General features: G+C 36.7%; 1 non-coding gene across 1 annotated transcript; it reads left to right on the plus strand.

The window, feature by feature from the left end:
- Positions 1 to 12,821: 12,821 nt before the first annotated feature.
- Positions 12,822 to 12,928, plus strand: LOC131181251 (small nucleolar RNA R71). Its single transcript, XR_009149877.1, has one exon. It is a non-coding gene; the product is annotated as a small nucleolar RNA R71 (small nucleolar RNA).
- Positions 12,929 to 14,733: the final 1,805 nt, after the last annotated feature.

Raw genomic sequence — 14,733 nt, forward strand, 5'->3', positions numbered from 1 at the left:
CTACTCATTGTTGGTATCCTTTGGGTTTTGTTATTAATCTTAGATTGAAGGACTAAGGGGTGAAAATCTTTGATAAATAATCAAGATATTAATCTTAATCACTTAGCGTTAGAGATAAACTAGTGGGTTAAGAATGATTTTTATAATTGATTAAAGTGCTTAAAGGGTTATGGGTAAACTGAATATTACATGAGAATGGGTTTAGTTTTCTTTAAAATATTCTTTAATTTACTTGAAAGAGAAATTAAAGAAACTTAGAAACAATTTTATTCAAACTTGTATTTTCCTTAAAATTGGTTTATCTATCCAAATCCCAATAAAATTCATTTGATGAACCCTAATTCCGGAATCACCTTTGCCATCAATTAATTCTAGTTTTACATATTGTTAATTTAGTGATTTTACATCTACTTTATAGATTTATTTATATTAACCATTGCTTAATTTCTCTATATTTCCATTTAATTGTTGCATTTACTTGATGCGTCCCTACCGCAAGTGCACGGGTCGTACAAGTAGTATAGAAAAATATCGATCCCACGAGGAGTCGTGTTAATGATTGAATTTTTGATATAAAAGTTGACTAAATCGAAGTATCTATGAAATTAAAGAAGTGAATTGATGAGTAATGGAGCGTAAAATCTATATGTGCAAAATTAATATTCTATTTAACAATGTATTGCATTAAACTAAAATTGCATCAAATTGAAATAAGCAAGTTCAAATATGGCAATATTGAAAATGGCAATCAATTAAATTCAATTGAAAATTAACAATGGTAAAAAGGCGATTAGGAGTTCGGATTTCATATTCGAGCTATTTTGGGATTTAAATCGGTTATCCAATTTTATGAAACTTATGGGTTTTAAGGAGATTAATTCTTAAATCCTTTGAATTCCCTTTCGAGTGAGACAAAGAGTGCCTTAATCAAACTAATCCTACTTTCATGGAGTTAGAATTAATTAAGACCCATTAAGTTCTTTAATTAATCTGTGAATCCTCTTAATCCTTAGCCTATTTCTAGGTCTAAGTTAATTAAGTCCAATTTCTTGATTATCTATCACAAGATCTTCTCCTTTCGGTGCTTCAACCATGGATTAAGAACATCACTTAATGGGATCCTACACTAAGCATGTCATTAAGCATACAAGAAATGAATAAAACTCATTAAGACCACAAAATATGGATTACCCAATCAAAATCCACAAAATATCTCAAATATTACAACCCTTACTCCAGAATCAAAAGTAAACTACTCACTATCCATAATGCTTACAAGATATGATGAGTTTAAATGGAAATAAAGCTTTAATCTAAGCTAAGAAGTAAGAAATTAAACACTAGAAATGTAGAAAAATATAAGGGAAGAAAGAAATCTGCAAATCTTGGTTAGAAATGGTGTGGAAGGTGAAAGTGACTCCTCAAATTCTGTCTCTCTTCTCCTCTTCTTCTTTGCTCCTTCTCCCCCTTCAAAAATGGGAAAATGGGACTATTTATATCATTTTTCTGACATGGAGCCCTAAAATAGTATGTTCTAGGAGGAATTGATTGAGGGAATCTTCTGCCAGCTCATTAATGAACTCTTTATGGGACTGCATAAGTGGACTGCATAAGTTATGCAGTCCCTTATGCGATTTTACTGGTTACGAGTCACTTATGCGAAACGCATGACTTGGTGCATAGGTTATGCACAATTCCGTGAAGGTGCATAAGGAGGCGAGAATGTGCATAAGCTATCTTTGTCTCCTTATGCACATTTAATTTGGTTCTGGAACAGATGATCTTTCTCCTCATGCAGATCTGCATAGCTTATGCGGCAAGTTATGCACAATTTGGTCAATGCATATTTCAGCTTGAAAACTTGTTTTGACATCTTTGGTAGAAGACACTCCTCAATGGCAAAATTCTCTTCAGTCCTTCAAAAACACCATTTTTCCTACAAAACAAAGTAAAAATTACAAATTAATCCAAAATCGAAAATTATGAAAAACTAACTAATTTACTAATGAAATAAGCTAAAGATAACTAATAATAGAATAAAATGGCTATAAAATTAGACCTAAATGACTATGCAAAATGTATGCATCAAATACCCCCAAACTCAAGCTTTTGCTTGTCCTCAAGCAAACTTTAAAATGTGGTGCAAAGTTTTTAGGGGTGCCTTATCCAAAGAGTTATGAAAATTACCAATTGAAGTAACTTAACACACCTTCAGCCATACCAGCAATCCATATACCCATCCTTCAAAATGCAAAGAATTTAATGCTTATCCAAGTTTTCACTGCTTAGCCATCAAGTCAATTATCATTCAAAATCTCCAAACCAACCAATCAAAAGAGAGGGTTATGCTCAAAAGGAATTCTAGAACAATCAATAGTCAAAGTGTCTCTATATGGAATGATGGAATTGAATGAATGAATGAATAGTTCTCCAATCCCATAGGCAAATTCCCCACTCCTATCTCCACTAATGTAGCAAGTACTTTCAAGAGATCAAAGGTCTTTTTATGGATGTAATGGGGCCATGGGATTCAAAAAGAGGCTAAGAAGAAAAATGGGTAAAAAGTATTCAAAGCATGAGAATATGTTGCAATTTTGAAACATAAGGTACACTTTATTATATCTTTTTCTCTTTTCTTTATATGTATATATATAGGAGAGAGAAATACATAATGAGGATTGTCAAGTGCTAGCATATTTTACAAGACACATAAAATGGAGGGACATTTTGATACTTTAGACTTGTATTTTGCATTTTCTTTTGATGATTGTCCCTAAAGATGCCACCCCCAAACTCATTTCTTTTAATACTTTGGGTGAATTTCTTTCATTTTGAATGACAATGGTGAAAAGCACATATACTAGCACTTTTACAAGGTGACAAGTATTTCTTCTCCCTTTTATTGTATATTTTTTTCTTTTTTTCTTTTTTTAATTTTTATTTTTATTTTTTTAGAAAGTGTACCTAACATTCAATATTATTCTCATGAAAAGGGTTGGAGTGTTTGGTTCATTGGCTAGGTGGCAATAAGGATTTCAAGAAAAATTAGGGATAAAAAGGTTCAAAGGGGTTTGCAAGGGTAAATTTTAATTGGGAAAAAGGGCCAAAGGTTTAAAATGAGAAGGTTTTAAATCAAAGAATGCCTAATCATCTCTCTCTTCAAGTACAAGCTGGTATTTCGCCTTGAAAGGTTTAGAAAATTTGTTCTAGGATTGGTGAGACATCATTTGACTATCTTATATCCAATAACTCCCTCTAAACACTTCCTTCTCCAAATGGCTAGTTGGGTGGCTTTTTGGCTAAGAAGATATAGACAAGAGATAGACACTTCAAAACTTTGCACCTCTTAGGAAACTTTCAATCCACAAACCCAACTAAAGGGTGAGTCAAATCATTCTCATAGGCACATTTTCAATACTCAAGGGATTTGGCAAAAGATTTTAATGCATGATGCATGATTCCTAAAATGAGTAATGCATTAACTAAATGGAGGGAGTCTATTTGTATTCAATGTGTACAATTTCTAAGTGATGTATAATGTGTGTGTAAATGTGTTATGTATATGTATGTGTGGAAATATATGTAAAATATTTACAATATATGTAAATGAAATGGGATGAGATGTTCCTATACTCAAAATGTGAAAAATAAAGCTAAAAATCAAAATGTGCACCCCCAAACTCAAAATTGGACATTGTCCTCAATGTCTCAAGCAGATAACCAAAACTCAAAGCAAATAATATTGACCAGGAATTGTAAAAATTAAGAGCAAAAAGAAAGAGTTACCTGGTATGAGAATTCAAGATAAAGGGATGCATAAGAAGCTGCACAGGTTGTGCAGAGTTAAGAGCTGTCCAGAACATGTGCATAGGTAAGGTGCATAAGCCATGCGGTGCTGCATAAGAGGCAATATATGTTGCATAGGCTATGCAGGACAATTGCATAAGGGGAATACAACTTGTGATTCTGAAGTAGAAAAGAGTTGCACAGGCTATGCAAAAGTTCTGCATGAGGAAATTCATAGCTGTGCAGTGTATACAAAAGCTGCTGCATGGGAATTGGCAAGGGGAAATGTACAACCAGCAGTAAAAGTATTGAAATATATACAGAGTATGGGCAAATATGTACAAAAGGGCAATAAGTGCAATAAAAATCAAAGAAGACTAATGTAATAGCTATCCAATAAAACTTCAAGAAAAACATAATTTAAAACAAACTAATTCAGAACTAACAAACATAATCCAAAACAAACTATAAATGTTTGAACATATTTACAAAGGAAAAGTCCTACAAGTTGGAACAAAAGTAAAACAAACACTAATTTAGTTCTATTGTCTTGCCCTTGTCCAAGGATGTTGCTAAGGGTGGTGGTACTGCCATTGTCGAAAAGATGGTGCTGGAGGAGGTGATGGAGGTGGGGGTGGCATGCCCAAAAAGATCATGAGTTGCTTCACCATCTCCTTCAGTTCTTTCTGTTTGTCCCTGGTTTCCATGACAAGGTCAAATAGTTGATCATGACGATCCTTGAGTGTATCAAGACCAGTGTCAAGCTTCCTATCCACAAAGTATATATCATCACTAAGCCTGTCAAGATAGGTGAATAAGGCTTTAGTGTTGAATGCAGGAGGGGCTGTGGAAGAGGAAGGTTCAGCTGTAGGAGGTATAGGCTGATCAGAGGTAGCTGGAATGTCCTGAGCAAGCTGAGGGGGTGGGGTAGGTGTAGTAGGGTGCTGTGGGACGGATGGGAAAGCTTGGGTTTCTGGTTGTGCAAGGGGTTCAGTTTCTGCTGCAGGGCGGGCAGTATCAAAATATGACAAATTGAACCCTGTTTTGGTTAAGTGTGCAGTATCAAAATATGAAGTGTCCTCAAGTGCTGGTATTGAGTGCTCTGCAGGATTAAAACCAAAATGCTTGGCTATGACAGTGATAAGCCCACCCAAAACAATGTCACCTATGGATTTGGTGGCAATATGCAGCACATGCTCACAAAAGAAATAACCAGGAGAAACCTTAACTTTGTGAAATGCACACCATAACATAAATAGTTCAGATTTTCCCACAGCACCAGAACTAGTCCCTCTGCCCAATATGGTGCTAGCCATCAACCTATGAATAAACCTAAGTGCAGGGTCAAGTATTTGGGATGTTTTTGATCTTCCAGCAGAGAAAGTTTGAGGTTGGTTTGTGATGATTCTCCAAAATTGGGCAGCATTCCAAATGCCCTTGTTGGCTACCTCTACTCCAGTATGTGGTACTCTAAATAACCCATCAATAGCAAAACCACAAATGCTATGAAATTGGTCTAATGACAGTTCTCTATTTTGCCCCAAGCATCTAAATTTCATAATTGGCTTATGGTCTACATCATGTAAGTTGAGGGTAGCAGAGAATGAAGAAATAAACTCCAAAACTAGAATTGGATAAACTATCTCTTGCTTATGCACAAATTCTGTCCAACCCATACCATCAAGATATGCAACTACATTGTCAAATAAACCAAGAGATTGTAAAGCATCAGCAGATATATACCTAGTGGGTTGTACCTTCCTATCCTTAAGTCACTTAAAAGCTACTTTTTGAATCGTATCAGGGAGAGGCCAGGGTAGCTTTGATACAAATGAGGTTGCCGAAATTGTCTTTTTGCTGAAAGAGGGTGTAGAGGCTGGAGCTTTTGGCTTTTTGGGAGGTGGTTCCGACAATGGGGTGGGTGGGTCTTTGCGTTTGGACAGAGGAGGGGCGGAGGACATGGGGCGCACAGATTTTGACCGGATTTTGCGTTTGTATGTGGTTGGGGGAGGTGGTGGGGGTGTCGCTTGTGGAGGAGAATTGGGATTAGGGGGTATCGATGACAATGGAGAGACTTCGAGAGGAGAAGGTGGACGGGAATGGGGAGGGGACTCCATTGCCGATGGAGAAGATGGAAGAGATAAGGGGAAATGAAAATGTAGGGGGAAATTTAGGGTTTACGTGATGAAAGTGCTAGTGGAGAAAACGAGATAGAGACGGTGAGAATGCCGGAAGGAATGGAGGTTGAAGGACGGTCGTGGGGTGAAGAGGCGGGAAGTGGAGGTGGGGATTTTTGTTTGCCGAAAATGAATTTGAATCGGGTTTGTAAGAGACTGCATAAGGGGAAAATGATTTATGCATAACCTGTGCACTCTTTTATACATGTTTCAGAATGATTTAAACTTCAAAGAAATGGCTTATGCACAAGTGCATAAGTCATGCACTGTCCTTATGCATGTTTCGGCAGGTATTGAAATCTTGGGTTGGTGGTCATGCAGTTGTGCATAAGTCATGCACCTTCCTTATGCAAGTTTCGGTGACCCTTGAAATTTTGAGGAGCGAAGTCATGCGGGAGTGCATAAGTTATGCACTCCCCTTATGCATCTCTCGGCAGAAGTGGTTTTTCAGAAAATCGGGTCATGCAGAAGTGCATAGGTTATGCACTCTGCTCATGCACTGTTCGGCAATTTTTTTGAATTTTGGTTGGTGGTCATGCAGATGTGCATAAGCTATGCACTCTGCTTATGCACTCTTCGGTGGGTTTTGAAATTCAGAATCTTTGGTTATGCAGAAGTGCATAAGCTATGCACATTGCTTATGCAGGTCTCGGCAACTTTTGGAATTTTCTGATTTCTGGTCATGCAGAAGTGCATAGGTTATGCACTCTGCTTATGCACCCCTCGGCAAATTTGAATTTTTGGAGTTCTTGGTTATGCGGAAGTGCATAACTTATGCATCTTCCTTATGCACCCCTCGGTAAGTTTGGTTTTTCTGGGTTTCTGGTCATGCAGAAGTGCATAGGTTATGCACTCTGCTTATGCACCCCTCGGCAGAATTGGAAATTCAGAGTTTTTGGTTATGCAGAAGTGCATAGGTTATGCACTCTGCTTATGCAAACTTCGGCAGAGAGAGAAAATGAAGAATTTGAGGTTATGCAAATGTGCATAGGTCATGCACTCTGCTTATGCAAGTTTCTGGAGATGTGAAATTTGACAAAATTAGGCTATGCAGAGTTGCATAAGCTATGCACCCTCCTTATGCATTTGTAATAAAGGTGAAAAATGGCAAGAATTGTGGTTATGCAGGATTGCATAAGCTATGCAGTTGCTTATGCACAATTTAACAAGATCAAGAATGCAATAGAACATGGATTGCAAGTGTGAAAAATACCCTAGAATGAGGAAATATAATTCCATGAAGCATAAACCATGAGAATTTTTCACCAAAAACACATCAATATATACAAAGTATATCAAAAAGGCATCACACAGGCATGTAGACATTGATCCTACATAAAAGACCTTTGAGAGCTATGCTATCTTGACTCAAATTCTGCAAATCAACATTTAGCACATAAAACTCCATAAAATCTGCATAAAGTTGCATCTAACCACAAATGAGAAATGAACTCTCCAAGATTTGCCAAGAAAATGCAGCATTTCTACCTTGTATCCTATAACCCAAAGAAGCTCAAAACTGCAAAAATGACTCACTTACCACCATATTAACATTATAAGCACAAGTATTAAAAAAAATACACACCCAACCTCACCAAAAATTTAAGTGATCTGCTGCAGATTCTATTTTTCTGCTCTGCATAAACCAGATAGCAACTTCAGCAGTTCACCAACCTTCCTCCATTGATATACATCCAACCTCACCAAAAATACAAGCCATTTGCTGCAGACACCCTTTTTGCTGCAGATTTCATTTTTCCTCTGCATGAACTAGATTGCAGCTCCTGCACAGATTATGCAGCAAAAACTTATCAGTTCTTTTGAAGGACAAAATTTTTCAAGTTAAGAATTACTTCCCCAACAGTTCTGACCTTTCTTCATTGAATTACATCTACAAGGGACAAGATTTAACAATGTCAAAAATTGAATTTGGGGAGATTTAAGATAAAACAAAATCAATGAAAATGAAAGTAAATTAGCAAAAGCAAAATAAAAGGACTTGGGATACCTCCCAAGAGGGCTAATTTATAGTCCTTTGGACTCTTCATGAATTTCAACTTGAAAAGAGGTGAGGATTGGAGAGCTTGTAACAGCTTGCTCCTATTATTGGGTCTCGGTTATGTAATGTTTCAATCTATGCCCATTGACCTTAAAATTCCCAGATTTTTCACTCCAAATTTCAATTGCTCCATAAGGAAAACCTTAGAAATTCTATATGGACCAGTCCACCTTGACTTGAGTTTTCAGGAACAATTTCAATCTTGAGTTGAACAACAAAACTAAATCACCTTCTTTGAATTCTTTTTCTCGGATGCTTATCATGCCAAACTTTAGTTCTTTCTTTGTAAATACGGGCACTTTCATAAGCATCCATCCTCAATTCCTCAAGCTCATTAAGTTGTAACAACCTTTTTCACCAAAGCTTGCTTAAGATCAAAATTCAAGGTCTGAATGGCCCAATATGCTCTATGTTCTAGCTCCACAGGTAAATGACAAGACTTACCATACACCAACCTAAAGGGAGTAGTTCCTATAGGGGTTTTGTAGGCAGTCCTATATGCCCATAAAGCATCATCTAGTTTGATAGACCAATCTTTCCGAGAATTGTTCACTGTTTTCTCCAAAATATGCTTGAGCTCTCTGTTAGAAATTTCAACTTGTCCTGAAGTTTGAGGATGGTATGGGGTAGCTATCTTGTGCACTACACCATACTTCCTCATTAAGCTCTCAAATTGCTTATTACAAAAATGGGAACCCCCATCACTAATTATAGCCCTAGGAGCTCCAAATCTGCTCAAGACAAATTTCTTCAAAAATTTCACTACCACTCTAGCATCATTAGTTGGAGTTGCAATAGCTTCCACCCACTTTGACACATAGTCAACCCCAACTAAGATGTATCTATTACCATATGAAGGAGGGAATGGCCCTATAAAATCTATTCCCCAAACATCAAATAATTCCACTTCAAGAATATTATTTAGGGGCATTTGATCTCTTTTTGACAAATTTCCACTCCTTTGACATTTATCACAATTCGACACAAATTTCCTCACATCCTTAAAAAGATTTGGCCAAAAGAAACCAGCTTGCAAAATTTTACTAGCTGTCTTAGAGATTCCAAAATGACCTCCATAATCAGAAGCATGGCAATGATGCAAAATACTCTGTACCTCCTCTTCAGGAATACATCTTCTAATTAGACCATCACAACATCTCCTAAAGAGTAAAGGGTCATCCCATCTATAAAACTTTACCTCATGCAAAAACTTTTTCTTTTGTTGCCATGTCATACCTAGAGGTAAAACTCCACAAGATAGATAATTCACAAAGTCTGCATACCAAGGTAGTTTAGCAACAAGAGAGAAAAGTTGTTCATCCAAGAAAAACTCATCAATAGGTATTTCATCCAATTCTTCACCATCCAATTTCAACCTACTAAGATTATCAGCAACTACATTTTCAGCTCCTTTCTTATCTCTAATCTCCAAATCAAACTCTTGTAGCATCAGAATCCACCTAATGAGCCTAGGTTTGGCCTCCTTTTTACGGAGCAAATACCTGATGGCTACATGATCTGAAAATATAACCACCTTTGAGTCAATAATGTAAGGTCTGAACTTTTCCAATGCAAAGACAATTGCCAAAAATTCCTTTTCAGTTGTTGCATAATTTGTTTGAGCCTCATCCAAAGGTTCTGCTAGCATAATAAATAGCATAAGCCTTTTGTCCTTTCTTTGACCAAGAATAGCCCCAATTGCATAGTTGCTAGCATCACACATAATTTCAAAAGGTAGGCTCCAATCGGTGGTTGCATGATTGGTGCGATGATAAGAGCTTGCTTCAACTCGCAAAGGCATCCAAACACTCTTGGTCAAATACAAATGGTGTGTCATTACTTAACAAATTAGACAAAGGTTTAGCTATTTTAGAAAAATCCTTGATAAAGCGTCTGTAGAACCCGGCGTGTCCTAGGAAACTTCGAATTCCCTTGACATTGGTAGGAGGAGCCATCTTCTCTATCACTTCAACTTTGGCTTTATCAACCTCTATTCCTCTGTTAGACACCAAATGTCCAAGCACTATCCCTTCCTGAACCATGAAATGACACTTTTCCCAATTTAACACAAGGTCAGTATCTGCACATCGCTGCAAAATTTTAGAAAGGTTAGCCAAGCATATATCAAATGAAGATCCATAAACAGAGAAATCGTCCATAAAAACCTCCATTATGTCTTCAATGAAATCTGAGAAGATTGCCATCATGCACCTTTGAAAAGTGGCTAGTGCATTACATAACCCAAATGGCATCCTTCTATAAGCAAAGGTTCCATATGGACAAGTAAAAGTGGTTTGTTCTTGATCATTTGGATGGATAGGGATTTGAAAAAAACCTGAATATCCATCTAAATAGCAAAAGTAAGAATGCCTAGCTAGTCTTTCCAACATCTGATCAATGAAGGGAAGTGGAAAATGATCTTTTCTAGTGGCAACATTTAATTTTCTGTAATCTATGCACATTCGCCAACTAGTCACCGTTCTAGTGGGAATTAATTCATTATTTTCATTTTTGACCACTGTCATTCCACCCTTTTTTGGAACAACATGTACTGGGCTCACCCAAGTACTATCTGAGATAGGGTAAATGATCCCTGCATCAAGCAACTTCAAAATTTCCTTTTTAACAACTTCTTTCATATTTGGGTTCAACCTCCTCTGATGTTCAATAGATGGCTTACAATTTTCTTCCAAAATGATTCTATGCATACAAAAGTGTGGGCTTATTCCCTTAATGTCATCTATGGTGTATCCTAAGACTTTCCTAAATTGTCTCAACACTCTTAACAACTTATCAGCCTCTAATGTACTCAAATTTGCATTTACAATTACTGGATAAGTGTTATTGGTGCCAAGAAATTCATACCTGGAAGTTGCTTAAGTTCTACCTTAGGTGCATCTTCTTCCTTGAATGATGGTTGCTTAGATTCGACTTTTTCCTTTTGTGTGAGTTGAAAAACTGGAGCAGAAATGAATGGTGGACTTCCCTCTAAGTGTTGAGCATATGCAGCTACATGAGGGTTGTCATAGTCTATGCCTCCTCCATGAACTGCACAATTTTCAAGTGGATCTTACGGATATTTCTTTCTGAAGTGTTCTTCAACCAGCTCATCAATAATATCAACTCTCAAGCAAGTATCAGCTTCAGAATGATGCTTTTTCATAGTGTTATTAATATTGAAAACCAATTGCTCTTCACCAACCCTAAGAGTTAATTTTTCTCCCTTGACATCAATCAATGCTCCTGCTGTAGCCAGAAAAGGCCTTCCCAAGATAATTGGAATATTAAAATCTTCCTCCATGTCCAAGATGACAAAGTCAACAGGTATGTAGAACTTCCCAACCTTCAGAGGCACATTCTCCAAAATCCCTTCAGGATACTTAATTGACCTGTCAGCTAACTGAAGAGAAATGTGGGTTGGTTTAAGATCTCCCATGTTGAGCTTCTCATAAATGGAAAGGGGCATAAGGCTAACACTAGCCCCTAAATCACATAAAGCTTTTATAGAACAAGACTCTCCAATGTGGCATGGAATTGAAAAACTCCCTGGATCCTTGAGCTTTGGAGGAAGTTTCCTTTGGAGGATAGCACTACATTCTTCTGTCAAAGCTACAGTTTCATCATCTTCAAGTTTCCTCTTGTTTGAGAGAATTTCTTTCAAGAATTTTGCATAAGAGGGCATTTGTGAAAGAGCATCAACAAAAGGCACATTTATGTAAAGTTTCTTCAAAACCTCTAAGAACTTCCCAAATTGCCTATCAAGCTTGGCTTTGTGAAATCTTTGTGGAAAGGGAAGTTGTGGCTTGTAGGGTTCAGGAGGTATATATTTCTCTTCCTTCTCTTCAATTTTCTCTTTACAATTTTCTGCACTCTCTTGTTTTTCACTCTCATCAGTATTTTTCTCATTTTCTCTCTTCTCACTGTTTTCACTCTTCTCATCATTTATAACTTTTCCACTTCTTAAAGTAATAGCTTGACACTGCTCTCTTGGATTTTATGGTTGACTTGGAAGCTTTCCAAAAGACTTAGCACTTGAGGAGGATGCTTGTTGTGCAATCTGGTTTTCCAGCATTCTGTTGTGTGTTTGCATCTGTTCCAGCCTTGCTTTCACCTCTCTCATCTCCTCATCATGCTTATTTTGGTTAGCAAGTATCTGTTGCAATAAAGCTTCAGTGGTGGAATTTCGTTCTTGCTGTTTTGGTGGAGGGTTCATATTTTTCTGCTGAAAATTAGGCAGTGGTTGCCTATTTTGCTGATATGGAACTTGACTCTGCTGTTGTGGTTGAAAATTCTGATTTTGAACTTGATTTTGCTGATTTCCCCATGAAAAGTTGGGATGATTCCTCCAATTTGGATTGTAAGTTTGAGAATAAGAATTCCCCATTTGTTTGTTTCCATAATTACCAACATATGCTGCTTGTTCTCCATAGTCTACTCCACAGCTGGTAGTTTCCTCTGCATAAGCCACTTGTTGTGAACTTCCAGCTGATGATGATGAACTAACCAACATACTCAAATCTTCCATCTTCTTAGCAAGGACATTTGTAAGTGCATCAAATTTTGCATTAATCATGTTGAATGGATCAAGATCATACATTCCAGCAGCTTGCCTTTTCTGAGTTGGAGCTGGTCCTCTTGGACTACTCCAAAGATGAGTATTCTTTGCAATTTTCTCCAATAGCTCATAAGCTTCATCTTCATGCTTTATAATAAATTCTCCTCCTGTTTGAGCATCAATAATTCCTCTGATTGCAGGAGTGACATTTGTGTAGAAATTCTGATTTATCATCTATTTTGGAATGGCATGATGTGGGCATAATCTCTCTAATTCCTTCCATCTCATCCATGACTCATAAAGAGTTTCATCTTCTCTTGGTCCAAAGTCGTCATTTGATTCCTCAACTCTTGAGTTTTTCAGTGGAAAATATTGTGCAAGAAATGCATCAGTGAGTTGCTCCCAATTTGTAATGGAGTTGTGAGGTAAAGAATCAAGCCAATCCAATGCTCTATCTTTCAAAGAGAATGGGAATAGCTTCAATCTTGCTGCATCATCAGACACTCCAGGTTGTTTTTGCATGTCGCAAATCATAGCAAACTTCTTCAGGTGTGTGTGTGGATTTTCAGAAGGATGTCCTCCAAATTGAGAATTTTGAATCATTTGAAGAACTCCAAAATCCATCTTGTAACTATTTGCATCAATCCTTGTTCTTGCTATGCTCTCTCTCAAATCATCAAAACGTGGAAAAGCATGATCCATCATACTTCCCCTAAGCACGTTTGCATTAACAACTTCTTCTCCGTGGGCTTCATTTTCATTGTTTTGACCATTTCCAGCATTACCAACACCAATTCTAATTCTTTCATCAGCCATGTCTGCTTCAATTTCAATCTCTCTCAAAGCTTCCTTCCTTTTTCTGGTCTATTTCTTGTTGGCTTTACAAAATTTCTCAATTTCAGGATTGAACAGTAAGGTTGTGTCACTTGAGCTTCTAGCTCTTCTCATAAAAGATTAAAAGTACCTGAAAAAGAACAAACAAACACAAAAATGAAAAGATAACAAAGATAAACTATAAACAACTAAAATAATAAAAAATTTAATATTAAACAAACAAGTCCCCGGCAACGGCGCCAAAAACTTGATGCGTCCCTACCGCAAGTGCACGGGTCGTACAAGTAGTATAGAAAAATATCGATCCCACGAGGAGTCGTGTTAATGATTGAATTTTTGATATAAAAGTTGACTAAATCGAAGTATCTATGAAATTAAAGAAGTGAATTGATGAGTAATGGAGCATAAAATCTATATGTGCAAAATCAATATTCTATTTAACAATGTATTGCATTAAACTAAAATTGCATCAAATTGAAATAAGCAAGTTCAAATATGGCAATATTGAAAATGGCAATCAATTAAATTCAATTGAAAATTAACAATGGTAAAAAGGCGATTCCGGAGTTTGGGATTTCATATTCGAGCTATTTTGGGATTTAAATCGGTTATCCAATTTTATGAAACTTATGGGTTTTAAGGAGATTAATTCTTAAATCCTTTGAATTCCCTTTCGAGTGAGACAAAGAGTGCCTTAATCAAACTAATCCTACTTTCGTGGAGTTAGAATTAATTAAGACCCATTAAGTTCTTTAATTAATCTGTGAATCCTCTTAATCCTTAGCCTATTTCTAGGTCTAAGTTAATTAAGTCCAATTTCTTGATTATCTATCACAAGATCTTCTCCTTTCGGTGCTTCAACCATGGATTAAGAACATCACTTAATGGGATCCTACACTAAGCATGTCATTAAACATACAAGAAATGAATAAAACTCATTAAGACCACAAAATATGGATTACCCAATCAAAATCCACAAAATATCTCAAATATTACAACCCTTACTCCAGAATCAAAAGTAAACTACTCACTATCCATAATGCTTACAAGATATGATGAGTTTAAATGGAAATAAAGCTTTAATCTAAGCTAAGAAGTAAGAAATTAAACACTAGAAATGTAGAAAAATGTAAGGGAAGAAAGAAATCTGCAAATCTTGGTTAGAAATGGTGTGGAAGGTGAAAGTGACTCCTCAAATTCTGTCTCTCTTCTCCTCTTCTTCTTTGCTCCTTCTCCCCCTTCAAAAATGGGAAAATGGGACTATTTATATCATTTTTCTGACATGGAGCCCTAAAATAGTATGTTCTAGGAGGAATTGATTG

Source organism: Hevea brasiliensis, chromosome 6, assembly GCF_030052815.1.
Source record: "Hevea brasiliensis isolate MT/VB/25A 57/8 chromosome 6, ASM3005281v1, whole genome shotgun sequence".
Lineage (NCBI taxonomy): Eukaryota > Viridiplantae > Streptophyta > Magnoliopsida > Malpighiales > Euphorbiaceae > Hevea > Hevea brasiliensis.